Source organism: Mustela nigripes, chromosome 18, assembly GCF_022355385.1.
Source record: "Mustela nigripes isolate SB6536 chromosome 18, MUSNIG.SB6536, whole genome shotgun sequence".
Classification (NCBI taxonomy): domain Eukaryota; kingdom Metazoa; phylum Chordata; class Mammalia; order Carnivora; family Mustelidae; genus Mustela; species Mustela nigripes.
The window spans coordinates 38,592,266-38,607,364 of NC_081574.1; the positions used below are offsets into that span (position 1 = coordinate 38,592,266).

The 15,099-nt window shown below is 42.6% G+C and overlaps 1 long non-coding RNA gene across 1 annotated transcript in view; it reads left to right on the top strand.

Annotated features, from left to right (window-relative positions):
- Positions 1-8,623: 8,623 nt before the first annotated feature.
- The window catches only part of LOC132006308 (uncharacterized), a 41,748-nt gene continuing 35,272 nt past the window's right edge, over positions 8,624-15,099 (top strand). The window contains exon 1 of the long non-coding RNA XR_009401056.1: positions 8,624-8,969. This is a non-coding gene — a long non-coding RNA (uncharacterized LOC132006308). The remainder of the gene's footprint in view (positions 8,970-15,099) is intronic.

Sequence of the window (15,099 nt, forward strand, 5' to 3'; positions counted from 1 at the left end):
CTAGTGGTTTTATGATAATGGGCCACCTTGTTTGGTGTCCAGGTAGGTGCTATGTGTGGTAGGGAGGGAATTAGGGCTTTCCAAAATCATTACAGTTCTGGACTGTCTACCTCAGCCAGGAGCAGAAGGCCTCGACTCATTATTTATGATGCGTTGGCACAGAGACATAAACCAGCCCTTCTGTGAACACAGAACCTGCCCAGGTGCAAGAGAAGCTTGATTCAGAGTTTTTTTAAAAATGCAAAACATTTAAAAAACATCAAATTGAGGAATAGTCTATTTAAAACAAGTTACTGCAGGGGCGCCTGGGTGGCTCAGTGGGTTAAAGCCTCTGTCCTTCGGCTCAGGTTATGATCCCAGGGTCCTGGGATTGAGCCCCCACATCGGGCTCTCAGCTCAGCAGGGAGACCTGCTTCCTCCTCACTCTCTGCCTGCTTCTCTGCCTACTTGTGATCTCCGTCTGTCAAATAAATAAAATCTTAAAAAACAAAAACAAAAACAAATTACTGCAATTTTCAGAAGCCCATTTTACAGAATTAGTAGAGTGTATTGAAGTGGACAAGCAAACTTAACAGCAGCAGCAACAACAGACTTAGTGGGAGGAAGAATAATCCTTGAAATGAGATCCAAGTTAGTTTGTCTGGTTCTTGGGAAGATTAGGGGAAGGAGGGTGTGTGCTGAGTGCTCTAAGTGAGAAAGTACAGGAACCAGGGGACTGAATGAGGAAGCAAGCGAACAGGGTTGGCAGTTGGAGTCCGTTCACCCAGCTTGGCAGCTCCACTCTTTCTTCACTGTGTGATCTTGGGCAAGTACAGTAATCCCTTGGAGCCCAGTTTTCTCATCTATAAAATGAGGGTAATAGTTCTTACCATATTGGACGGTCTGCTGATTGATTTAGATAACACATATAATCCGCTTAGCATGTGGTAAATATTGCATATCAGCTGTTATTACTACAAAGGCCCACAGGAAGGACGCATGGAAGAGAAAACAAGGATCAAGGAGCTTTTGGAAGATCAGGAGGAGCATCCTGTATCTTCCCTGGACCTTGACATTTCTAACTCTACTCTTGGATAGTTTTAATGTCTCAAGTTCTAGATGATTGTAATCATATATGTCTTGAACACCCACCATGTATACGTTACTATGATAAGATGCTTGGGTATGGACACCAAGCCCAGAAAACCACCTTTGGTATGCTTAGGTAGCTTCCAGTTTTAGATGGAAAGGAACAAGGTGGTGGCTGGGACTTACTGTTGAATAATGAGTTCCTACTGTCCCCTGGCTACTTTAATTAGCTGTCCAAAGGAGAGTAGCAGTCCTTTTCTTATTTCCTATCTATTATATACACAAATGGATAGGAAATAACTACTTCTTTTTGTCCTATTATAGATGTAAGTAGCTCAAAATGCTTAGGATACTTTTGGATGTCTTATTTGCATATAAATAGGATTTATTTAAATGCCACTGTGGCTACATAATGAGGAACCAAGGGAGGAGACTTGTGTTCTGGGGGGAATTTCTTAGAATGTACCTATCACCTCTGAGCTCTGGCTTCCACCTAAAGCATGTTCTTTGGTGGAAGGTTCCTTTTAGTTTTTCACTCATGGCCCATAGATTTTTGGGCCTGAATAACAGGGCTGAGGTCAGTTTGAAGTGTGTATGTGTGTGTGTGTGTGTGTCTCCAGATGGAGGTGTCGACAAGTTGCCATAGAAGGAGACTAGATTGGGGTGGCTCAGTGGGTTGGGCCGCTGCCTTCGGCTCAGGTGATGATCTCGGGGTCCTGGGATTGAGTCCTGCATTGGGCTCTCTGCTCAGCGGGGAGACTGCTTCCCCTTCTCTCTCTGCCTGCCTCTGCCTACTTGTGATCTCTGTTAAATACATAAATAAAATCTTTTTTTTTTTTTTTTTTAAAGAAGGAGACTAGATTGGTAGAGAAAGGATTCCAGAGCTGACACAGTCTGTGGGGATGAACACATTCTTAATCCCTAAAGTGGGAATTTAATCACTGAACTCAGGGGCCATTTGAATGTAAAGCAATGACATTTATGGGCTGTGAATGGATTCATCAATCCAAATGGTGGTCAAAGCCAAAATCTGAGCATAACACTAGTAACCTTGTTGGATCAAGTAAGTTGATTCAACATCTTGGGTCTTGAGTTGTCTCGAAAATGGTTTTTCTTTGAAGAGTATGTTGTTCATACTCTCAAGTAATTAAAAATCTTGAGGATGTTTTCCATGAATATCCTTTGGGAATAGAGGAAAATTTATCCAGCTGCACTGGAATTATCTTTTTGTCTTCTGAGAATGAATCTGAAAGAATACATCGGTCATTATTAATGTGGAACAGAGACCATGAGAATACTTCTTTAGACTTTTCATTCAGAACCGATACCTTCATGTTCATGTTCTTGGGGAAATAAGGTAGGAATTGTTGTAGGAACTATTTTTGGGGCTTCTTGGAGTCTCTCCCACTCAAGACAGTGACCTCAGGAACTGACTGTAGAAATGATTTGCTTACTACCTGGACTATGCTTTCTTTTCCATCCTTTCAAGATGGTGAATTTTACTGATGGCCACAGGGTGACCAGTGAGTATTTATACCTTCCACCAGTGTGAGGCAGGTAGGAGGCGGGTGTTGGTCCTTTATAGAACCTTCCAGTGGCTGGAAGTCATGAGGAGGTGTTTGTTTGGCTTGTGGTGATGGTCCAGCTCAGGGTGAAGAGGCATGGGAGGCACCTGCTTCTCTAGATTCCTTTCCCTTTTCTCTGTAAGTGACTGTTAGTTTATTCTTGGGCAAATGTCATGTGAGGATGAAATGGACAGGTATTACTGTTTCTCCTAATCACTTAGGAATGAGGGTCAGAGAATGAATGGAGGATCTTTGAATAAAGCTGGCCATGTTTATTGATTTTATCTAAATGAACTGGAAGTCTTTGAAATGGCAACAATGCATATTTGAAAGGGATGCATGGGCCCTGGAGGATTTGTAGACTTCATTTAATAGTCTAGTTCATGACTTGCTGGAGTTGGAATTCACAGGGGAATCATTGGTTGACAAAAATACATCAACAGGATCAGTGTTTTCTGAGATCATTTGGTCTAACATCAGTATTTTGCAGAAATAATAGCACCTTAGAGATCATTTTGACCATCTCTGTGTTTTGCAGATGAACAGAAAGAGGTCCAGAGAAGCACAGTGACTTATCTAGGATGACCCAGCTACTTGGTAGAATTCCATTGTTAGGAATGGAACTCAGGTCCATTGTTTCTGTAATGCGTCCATTACAAGGCACCATGGCCAGCTGGCAGGTAATTTTAGATGCCCCTATGACAATGCTGCCTAAATACCTGCCCACTCTGGGGTTGTTTAGAATCTGGTTATGGCCATCCTGCTGTGTGCTTGGCACTGTGCTCAGGGCTAGAGGTGCATTGATGAGAAGACAGGGGTTTCTGACCTTAAGCAGCTCGCAATAGAGTGAATTACAAAGCAGGGAATGTATTGTCAAGCTGTGGCTTAATGACATGTGGGACATCTTCCCTGGGGATAGTAAGTTCTCAGGGTCCACTATGAGGCCAAGGGGATTGGTTTTTATTTCCTGTTGACTTGACAACATCAAAAGTGGAAATCATGGCAACCAGCTTCGTGGGTCCAATGGACTCTAAGTGCTCTCAGCTTCATCTGTGCATATCCAGCTAACAGGTTAAGATGTGAAATCTTTTGTTTTCTGCACTTCAAATCCATGCTTTTCTGGAGAGAATTGGTAAGAATAGTTCTAGAGGAATTTGTCTGGGGACACAAATGAAAAATGGGATTGTTTGTGCCAAAGAGAAGTAAGATGTGGATATGGGTATCATTGTAGCTAAGTCAGGGGTTGAAAAATTGGTTTTTCAGGTAAAACGAGGCCCATTTTATCCTGGGAATGCAGAAGTGGGAGAAGGTTAGGAAGAAATCCACTCTGTGCTAAACACTATTTGAAGCACTTTATTTGTGGAATTTTTTTAGATCCATGCAATTATATTTGAGGAACTGAGATTTTTTTTTTTAAAGATTTTATTTTATTTATTTGGCAGAGAGAGAGAGAGAGATCACAAGTAGGCAGAGAGGCTGGCAGAGAGAGGCGGGGAAGCAGGCTCCCCACTGAGCAGAGAGCCCAATGCGATGAGGAGCTTAATCCCAGGACCCTGAGATCATGACCTGAGCCGAAGGCAGAGGCTTAACCCACTGAGCCACCCAGGCACCCAGGAACTGAGATTTTTATCGATGAACTACCTCAGTGGGGTTAGATCACTATGACAGGCAGAACCAGCATTTGAATGTAGGTCTGTTTGTCACGAAAGCTCCTTCTTGCAAGACTGTCACTGTACCTCTGTTAGTACCAGACATTACATGATGGCAGGCACTGTCGTTGCTTCTGTGTCCTTGGATCACGTAGACTCCTGGAGCATAGAGATATGGTACTTGACATAGTTTTTCAGTGCATCCCAAGGAGTATGTAGCACAGTGTGTAGGCGCAGTGGGTTCTCTGTGCTATGCATGGAATGAACAAATGCAGCCACTTAAAAGTCAACAGGCTTAGTAAACAAGTGGGTCATGAATGGGCAAGTTGCCTTCTAGGATCTTTGTATCTGCATGCAAAGCTGGCCTTGGAGAAACTGAACAGATAACCCACCCTTAGAAATCTCTTACTGTGATTTGCAGTTCATAAGCATGCCTGTTTTTAACTATATTCCTGTGTGCTGTTTGCTTACTTTGTGTTTTCTTAAAAGCTACCTATAAACAAATTATATATTCATAATCTTGTGGCAGGCTGGGTGGATTTAATAGTCAGGAATGCTTCCAACACATTAAGTGTTCTTGAGCATAATAAAAAGGAGGACTAATTATCTAACTGAAAAGATTATAGCAGAGATGTTGGACATCTTGACTCAGTGGGATTTTTGACAGCAGCAAGAGTGTTTAGGAAAAGACAGCTCTAAGAAACAGCAGAGATGAGTGTTTTGAACCGAGTTATTTTATTAAATCTATGGTGTGGGTGTACCTGTAAGAAAGAGGACAGGACTAAATAATGCATGGAGTGTCTGGGGCTGGAGTGGTAATTTGAAAGTACGTGGCTGGTGTTCGCAGTTGGAGCCTGTGAGGTTTTACATTTAATGACTATACCTTTCCCAGAGCCATCTGTCTCTCTCTTTAATAAGCAATATTCCTTATCAGGCCTGATTTGTGTACATTGATTACAACATTATACTTGTTAAATATTAAAGCATTTTTCCCCCTTGTGTGAAGTCTAATTAGGCAAAGTGTTCAGTGCAAGCCCGGCATTATCATTCAGAGCCACAGCCTGGTCATTACCTGCGATGTACCTCAGGTTCCTGATCATTTGTCTTTTGTTCCTGTCCCATCCCCCCCTTCTATTAGAGTCCGGTGTAACAAACATAGTGCCTGGAAGTTTGATGAGGTGTTCAGCACTGTTGAGCTGTTAAGAAGGGCCCTACTACAAAGATTATGAAACCTCTTAAAAATGGGTGGAGAAATTTATTATCTATAGTTTGCTGCATGAGTCAGGCTTCTGAACAGATATGTCTGATAAAATTATTTTTTACTAAATTAAAGAATCTTTAAAAAGCTCGAAAGGATAAAAATATGTTACAATGATGTTTGGAAGAAGGGAAAGCCAATCAGTAAGTAGCTGCATCTTCTACATACTTCTGAGAAAAATAATTGTCCATCTCAAGCCACTGTCCCCAGAAGGGCCATGTGGTAATCCATTATGATCCTTTTCAACTTATTTCTTCTGTACAGACTCGTTCAAAAATTTATTTGCATCACTGATTTAATAGCAAGCATTTAATTAGTCCAGGGCCCAAAATAAGATTATTAATCACTCTGATATGTTTGGTAAGTTATCTCACCTCATTTTAGGAAAACTGCTGTAATGAACGTTGTCTTTTTTCCCTTTTTTTTTTTTTGAGGTCTTCATAGTACTTTATTATTTATTGTTTAAATTTCTAAAAAAAAAAAAAACTACATTCTACCGTGAGCGTGTGCAAACACACAGGCACATGTGTGCTCACGTGTGATCGGGGCCCAGGTTATTGCTTAATATTCTCAATGAGAGAAGCTTTCAAGCCATAAGTTTCATGTGATGTCTGTTATCAGGCAAATAGGTTTTTCTTTCTCAGTAGCCCCAGCAGCTCATGTTGGGGTTTTTGAAAGTGACTTTATCCCTTTACAGTTGCAAATAGCAGTGGCATTGCGTTGTGGGAAGCAGTCTGAGTATCTCTTTAATGTGAGAATCTATTTTGAGTTGTTTTTGAGTATAGGCAAATCAAAATGACCTTTGGCTCTCAATTAAAATACAGATACAGAGATCAAAGATGGCTCTCAATTAAAATACAGATACAGAGATCAAAGAATGGAAGGAACTTAAAGATTTTCCCAAACTTTTCTGCTTCCCAAATGGGCAAGCTGCCACTCAGAGAGGCAAAGAGGTTCAGCCAAGTTCACATGGGTATTAGCAGCAGGAACTGGAGCTCTGTTGTCCCACCGCACTTTCTCTTCAGGACAGTCGGAGACCCTTGGCAGAGAATGACGACTGGACCACTTCCCGTTTCCCAGGCCCTTCACAGGTATAGGGTGCCCTTGGCTTGGGTAGGTTAGAAAAGGTCTGAAGGAAGGATTGCTGCTTTACAACCAGCTGAAGACAGAGAGGCTATAATCTGAATCTATCTGGGGTTACAGAAGAATTTACATTTTATGTTTGCTAATTGGTATATTGCTAGAAACTGAGAACTCAGAACCAATGCCTGCATTTAAGCATCTCAGCATTCAGTGGGGAGTCAGAAGGAGAGGAGACAGCTGCCTGGGGACAGCCAGGGGAAGGTCAGCTGCCACTAGGCCAGACTGGGGCCCAGCTGGAGAGTCAGGTACTCTGTTTCAGAGGCCCAGAGCCTGCTGTTTTCAGCCTGTGATGACCATTATCAGGCCCCAAGGAGGTCATCGAACCCCAAGCTCCAAGGTTGAGGCAGACCCAGCAGGCACAGGGGTTAATTTATGTTGACAAATAATTACGGAGATGGTTAATGACAAGGATGTGGGTCACGCACGTGGGGTCTGAAGCCTAGTGTGTTTGGGTTAACTATCTGCCACATACTAGTTGTGGAGCTTAAGCAAGTTACTTTACCACTCTGAGCCCCATTTGTTTTGTCTATAACACGGAGTAACAGCAAACATTTATATTATACTCACTACGTGACAGTTGCTGTCTCAGAGTTTTAGGAATATTCACTCATTTAATCCTCACAACAGGGCCATGAGGTGGGAACTACCATTACTCCCACTTTACAAATGAGGAGGCTGAGACCCAAGAAGGTTAATGTACTGCTCAAGGTTACACAGCTGTTAAGGGTCAGAGCTGGGGTTTGGATCTTGGTCTCTGTTGCTCTTTAGCTCTCTCCTATGCTGCCTATCACCAGGATGAAGATTTTTGTGAGGATCAAGTGGCATAAACATGTAAGTATCAGGGGTGCCTGGGTGGCTCAGTGGGTTAAGCCGCTGCCTTCGGCTCAGGTCATGATCTCAGGGTCCTGGGATCGAGTCCCGCATCAGGCTCTCTGCTCAGCAGGGAGCCTGCTTCCTCCTCTCTCTTTGCCTGCCTCTCTGCCTACTTGTGATCTCTCTCTGTCAAATAAATAAATAAAATCTTTAAAAATAAAAATAAAATTAAAAAAAAAACAAAAAAACATGTAAGTATCAGCTGTCATCGTGAGTTATAATAAAGCTAATATTGCCTTAATAACACCAATAAAATGTACATGATCAGCATCTTCTTTTCCCATAGACAGGCTCCAGAAAAGCCAGATTGTAATCAGAAAGTTGCTTGGACTCTTACAAAGGTCATACAGAGAGAATTCATGAGACTTTATCAACTGTCGCTACTGCTCAGGTTGGTATCACCAACGTAGAGTCTGCTAGTGGGGTCCACTCACTTGACTTTCTGGCCAGGACTCTGTCTCAGTTCCGGGGGCTTGCGGACTTTCTCTGCCCCATGTAGCTGTGAGCTACCAGTGAGCACCTCTGTAATATTGTCCCCCACTTGTCATCCAGGCAGTTAAGAAGGTTAGATATGCTAAGGGCATTGTCCATAATGCAGAGCTCACCGCCACTACAGAAGTTGCTAACACCCTGTTAACAACAGGTTAACAACACCCTGATGCTTCGAGGAAATCTTTCAACCACTGGTGGAAGTCATTTTTTGACCAGCTTCCTCCATTTTGTGTCGAGTTTCCAGCCTGATTCTCAGAGAGCAGTCTTCTTTCCAAATTACTTTGCTGTGGAGTTTAGATATTATTTTGTTTTTGTTCTTTTACATCGTAGGCTATGAATAAATGTATGTATATGTAATGTGTGTGCACATTTTAACTTATAATCATAAAGCGAATAACCACCAGATAAACATCTAGAACGTTCTCTTTGAAGCCCCTCGCATGTGCTTGTTGATCGCATTTCCTTCCTTCATCCTGCCCCCACACCCACCCCAGGGATAAGTGCTCTTCCAAATATTGTTATTGTTTCCTTGCTTTTCTTTACGGTTTTACCACAAACGTGCATCCCCCCATAAGGCATTGTTTTTGTCATAAGCAGCTGAGTTGGAAAGTTTGACTAATGCCTCAAGATGTACTAGACAGAAGTGACTAAAATACGTGTGAGAAAGAGCAAAATAGGCATTTTCAAAGGAGATATCGGAACATCGGGTTCACAGCTCTTGAAAATCTTCTTCACTCTGAGGGTATAGAAAGCATCGATACAAGATTTGTAAGGGGGATTTATTTGGAGAAGCCGCTGCTGTGAGTTCACCTCACCCCCTTTTCCTGGAAGAAGCATGAGGTGGGGGAGCTGTTCCTCAGCCCCATCCTGGAGAGAGGTCGCCCGGGGAGCTGGGAGCGCAGCGGACTGGCTCTGACTCTGGTGAGATGTTTTGGTGTTGGGCTGAGTGGGGAGCAGCTGCGATAGGGCTACCCCCACTGCCAAGTTTGTTGGAGCGATTGTGCGGTCTTCCCATGGACCAGATGCGGCCCATGCGGGGATGGGGAGCCAGCCAGGAGCCATTTGACCTCCGCCCAAGTGGCACCGTCAGCAGAGAGATTATCAAGTGAATTTTAGGGGCTTGGGTGGGGGTGGCAAATGAAGGACTTGAATGCATCACTTATATCACAAGGATTTTGAGGGGAGCCCCTGGAGAACCCACAAAACTACCCATAAGAGACAGGGAGTCAGGCTTAAGTAGCTACTAGTTCAGAGAATGCGAAGCCCTCTGTGCTGGTGAGGGTACGTTTGCCTGCATATAAATTAAAGTACAATGGTAAAGAAAATCAAAGAATAGAAGTTTATTTCTCTCTTACTTAGAGTAAGTCAGGACATAAGCAATTTGTGGAAAGGATGGTGGCTCCATACGGTTAGGAGGAACAAGCCTCCTGGTTCGCTGCTCCCATGGCCCTGAATGTGTCCTCAGGCTCATGGTCGGAGGAGCTGCTAAAGCTCCAGCCACCACGTCATGTTCCAGGCAGCTGGAGGAGAGGAAGGGCAGAGGAAAGGTCTGCTGCCCTATCTCTTTTAAGGATCGTTTCAGAGTATACCCCCATCATTTTCACTTGTATCTCATTAACCAGAGTTCAGTCACATGTTCACGCCTTGCTCTGAGTGAAGCCAAGAAATCCAAGCTCGTGGGGCAGCAATGGGCCCAGCTTAAAGTTGGGATTCTTTTTGTAAAGACAGAGAGGCTACTGGGTATTGGGAGGCAGCAGCGGCCCCTATCACTTTATTTTAATGGCAGTTGCAGTCAAGTAACAGCAGTCAGCAAGCAGGGCAGGAAGTGGGTTGAAAAGATAGAGGCTGGCAGCCTGCCTATACACATCCTAGCTGGGGGTGTGGGGTGGAGCAAGAAGTCTTTTTTTTTTTTTTTTTTCGCCTTACCGAAAGGGTCCATTAATATATCGACCTTTACATTTCATTTCCTGAATCACAATTGTATTTTGTGACTTCAACTAAATTCAGGACTTTGTTACCTGGAAGTGGCAGAGAATTAGGGGGCCTGCTAGAATTTCCCTTGAGTAGCAAAGGGAAAATATACCCCCGAATAGTATATGAATTTCAACTTGATAAGATTTTTAAAAAAAGATTTTATTTATTTATTTGACAGAGAGAGATCGCAAGTAGGCAGAGAGGCAGGCAGAGAGAGAGGGGGAAGCAGGCTCCCTGCTGAGCAGAGAGCCTGTGGGGCTCAATCCCAGGACCCTGAGATCATGACCTGAGCCGAAGGCAGAGGCTTTAACCCACTGTGACACGCAGGCGCCCCGATAAAATTTTTACTATACATAACCACTATGCCTTTTCCATACCTAAAAACTTAATAATCAGCCTTTAAAATCACCTAATACCTAGACCATATTTAGGTTTTTCTTATTTTGTAACTGGTAATGGATGTCAAGCAGATTCACTCTGGTGATCATTTTGCAATATATACAAATATAGAATCAATTACATTGTACACCTGAAATGAATATAATGTTGTATGTCAATTATACTGAAAAAAAAAAAAAAGCATACTCTAACCTAGTAAGCCTGCTTATAAGGGTTTATTCTTAGGAGAACGTCAGACTCGTATGTAAAGATACAAGTGTAAGGTAGGAGAGGTGTGTGGGGGATGGGCGAAGTCGGTGATGGGATTAAGAAGGGCACTTGTGATGAGCTTCCGGTGTTGTGTGGAAGTGTGGAATCACTACATAGTGCGCCTGAGGCCGATATTACACTGCATGTTCACTAACAGGAATTTAAAGAAAAACTCAAAAAAAAAAAAAAGATATAGGTAAATCATGTTCATTGAAGCCTTATCTATAGAAAAAAAATTCTAAATATCCATCAATAGGAAATGGTTAAAACATTATGGTACCTCCTGAGGAAGGAATTATTAGGAATCCTTAAAAATGATGATATAGATGATTATTGATGTGAAAATATGATTAAAACCCATTGATGAGTGAAAAAAAGAAAGAATTTTCCCTATCTCAAAAAGTATCTGTTTCTTTGAATCTCATTTGCAAAAGCTGAGCATGTGTGTTAGCTGTATTCCAGATGTGTGGGAAAGCATGCACGGATTAGCATGGGGTGTTCCTCTATCAGCAGAAGGACCTAAACCTCTCAGCACTCCCTTATGCATTTCCTCTGTTAAAGACAAAAAGTCTTTTTTAGGAATTGAGGAGGAGGTTAGTGAAAATCCATATCGATATAAAGCATCATGTGTCACACAGCTGCTGACTCCTCAATCAGAAAGCTTGAGACAGTGGAGTCTGACTTGGTGGTTATCTTGGACAGGGAATTGATTTATTCTTAATAATGGAAAGGACAGGTTTTTGAAGTGAGAAATAATAGAATCTATTTTACGCTTAAATAGAATTTCACCTTGACCATTGGTAGAGCGTGGCCTTCAGATGCGATCTTGTGATGGTAACATGCTGTAAGGAGCATGTTCCAAGTTGGCAAGAACGCTTTGTAAAACTGTGTATTTAGAATATATGGATAGGATTGTTTTAACTTAAGTCAGATTTACTGGACACCTTCCATAGGAAGCACTGCCATGTGAAACAAAAGGAAGAGAAAACAGAAGACAGGCTCGCCCGGCCTGATCGCCCCAGTTCTGTCCAGATGTTCTACTTTTTGTCATATTCTGTGATTAATCCTCAGAAATCCTCTTTCGCTGCTACCCCATTCCTCAATAGGTAGTATGAAGCGGGGGTTAAGAAGTATAATCGTTTGAAAGTACAGGTACTTCCCTTTTAGGTTATTACTATTATATCCTCTTAATACTTCCAAAATGAATGTGAGATGTCTACATGATCGACTTTCAGAAAGAGCAAATTAAGAACAACAACAAATCTAGTACAGTCAAAGTTATGTCACCAAACTTTTCTTCATAGGCTGTAGTAATACAGGGGTATACAGATCGCAGTTCATACAGTGAGGTAGTGTGTTTCACAGTGACATACTTTCTAAAGATCCACATATGTAACTTTTTTGCAACTTGGTCTATTGCCAAAAGTAAAGCGTTTGTGAATACTTCTTGCTTTTGATATCTATTGTGAGCTCTTGAACCTTGACATTATTTTTGTTTATTCTTTTAACACATGATCATCAAGCCTTTGCTATGTGCCCTGTATTGTCCTGATGCTGTGGGGAGACCACGTAAAGACACAGCTGCTTTTGATTCTAATTTCAGGGTCAGGGAAATTTAGTATCTAAGTGAAATGAAAGGTCAACCACTGGCCAGTTAGGATTTGTTTTCACATTCTGGTTTTCAAGAGATGGTACTTGAGCCCAGCAGCTAATTCTGGGACATGTTTCATGGCAGCTGACAAATAGGATTAACCACAATAGACAATTATTGATCTTAAACTGGTGTGTCCTGTAGTGACAACTCTTAAAAACTCTGATTTTTTTACTTTAGGAAATTAAGAAGAATCTTTTTTAGTGTAGATTTGTTAGTTCATATCCATCAAAGGCAGTAGGAAGAATACAATTAGCCATGGTAGTAGTTTATTTGAAAATGTGTCATTTTTAGCACACTAGTTTCTAGAAAAGGGAGATCTGAGTCAAGGTAGGTTGATCCAGATTGTAATGTTAGCTTACATTACCTGATTCTTATAACTTGAAGGTTGAGAATGGATTGTAAGAAAGGGTTTGGCAAATGACACTTTTTAAGAGAAACCATCTTGTTTTCTGTGCGCTATCAACGCCTTACGGCCATACAGAATTGAATTCCAAAAGTAGAACTGTGGCATGTCCTAACAACTTGGTTATTATTTGACTCAACACTTTAATTTATTTTTTTAAAATTTATTTTAATTTTATTTTCTGAACTATTCACCATGGCAATAATTTAAAAGAAATTCTTAATATAAAATTATAGAGGATGTTGACAGGTAAATATCTGTTGTGTTTTAAGAATTAAAGCCTAAGCAAGAGTTTTTTTCTATATTGTGGTAAAATATACATAACAAAAAAATTTATCATCTTAACCACTATTTAGCTTATTTTTATCACAAATTTGTTTGTTCTGTTCTAGCTAGCCTGATGGAATTTCTTTTTCTTATTAGAGAATTTTCACTAAAATATGCTATTTATGTTGTTGTGTAATGAGTTTATTTTCAAAGTAATAGTTTCAGACATTCTCCATTTTAATCTGGTAAATGTTGTTAAGTAAAATCTACATACACAGAAGCTCTCTGGGGTCCTGAGTGATTTTTAATGGTGCAAAGGGATTCTGAGACTCGAAGGCTGGGGAACTGCTTTTGGTCTGTAGGAATTTCTTATGGAAAGGTGGCGTCACATGTTCCCTGGTCTTCAAGTTGTAAAATGGTGTGTCACAAACCCCCGTCTTGAGAGAGGTGACGATTCCCTCCTGTAAGGAAGGCCTTCCACTTTTCCACCCTCCCTAATCCCAGGGTGGACCCTTGGCAGGGTTAGTACCCGGATGTTTCCATGTGTTCTGCTCCTTCTCTCAGGGCTATCTGTTCAAAGTCCCCCTGAGCTCCAGAATGTGTCCTGGTGGCACAAAGAATGCATGAGGCTCTCCGGTCTGTCTGATTGTGGAGCATGAGGGCTGGTTTCAGCTGACTTGGGGACCGAGGTTCCCAGTTAGCTAGCACGTTCTGGCCGGCGGCAGTTAGGGTGTGGTTTGCAGGATGGTTAGAATTATGGAACACAAGAATTCCTTCACTGTTATTGACAAATAAATACCAGCATTTTAAAGGACATGCTGATCTAGGAACACAGTCAGAGGGATGATCAGATACCATCCGAACATTCCATGGCTGTGTGGGCAGTCACTCTTACTGGGGAGTCTGCGCTGCTCTAGTCACTCGCTGGGCCTAGGAGGGACAGTTGCCAGATGGACACATATCCAGGGCTCTGCACACAAGGATGGTCGGTCGTCAGCTCAGAGCAATGACCTAGTTATTCCCTCCTGTGGGTACACCTTACACATTTTACTTTTTGCTCATTGCCCCATCCCCCACCTTTCTGGTTGGTAAAGTCCATTCAGAATAGCAGCCTACTTCAACATTGTAATTCCATCCCCAGCATGGATGTGATAAAAGTTTAACAATGCAGAACATTTCCAGTCATCTAGCATAAGCCGTTTCTCTATTAGCAATTTGATTGGAAATCCTCCACTTTGCAAATTCTTAGTGACTGGATTTTCAAAACCTTCCACAGCCTGCTGGGGGCTGTGCCCGGAGCCACATGTCCTGTGACCTAGTAGTTCTTTCCTGGGTCTTCATAATCCTTTGCTTGGTTTGGAGCACTCAGATATGGGAATGGTGCAATTGTGGGTCTGAAGAAGGGAGTGTGACGACCCTCAGTGTGCTTTTTACCTTGCATTTCTCAAGAAAGGGGCTTTTCTAGAACCGCAGCAGATGAGAGGTGTGATTGTAGGCTGGGGGATTGCTACGTATTCCGTGGCCGCCATCAGGAAGGCTTGGAAGGATTCATCTAGGAAGTCTCCAGTCTGGTAGACTTCCCCAGCACCCCCACCGTGAGGTTTCCCCCTCTGCACACAGGGGACAGCAGTGACATCAGCACCCCAGGCCTGCTCCCGTCACCTGAGCTCCCTCCAGGGAGTTGAAGGATGTTGGGGAATGAAAATAATGTCATTTTCCAAGGGCAGAATGTTGGGGACTTCTTCGTGGGATACGGTTCAGCTCTTTTTCCTCACTGCTGTGGAGTGAGGAAGGGGGCCCAGGAGACCTTCTAGGCTCTGGGTAGTGTGGGATCCCCCTTCTCTGTGAGGTCAAGACAGAAGACAAGGAAGGGGGGAAGGTCTTCCCTTCACATTCTTAGGTATGTACCCCGGCCTCCTGGAGGAGGTTGTTCCTGGGCTGGGTGGCTGAGGAGAAAAACAGGGCTAGCTTGAAGAGAAAGGAATGAAAGCCCATCAGTTTGGGTTGGTAATGCCCTCCGCCTTCCAAGGTGAAAGGAGCCTGTATCCAGCATAGCTAGCTAGCTAGCTCTCAGATATAGAAGGCTCTCCTCAGCACCCTGGGTT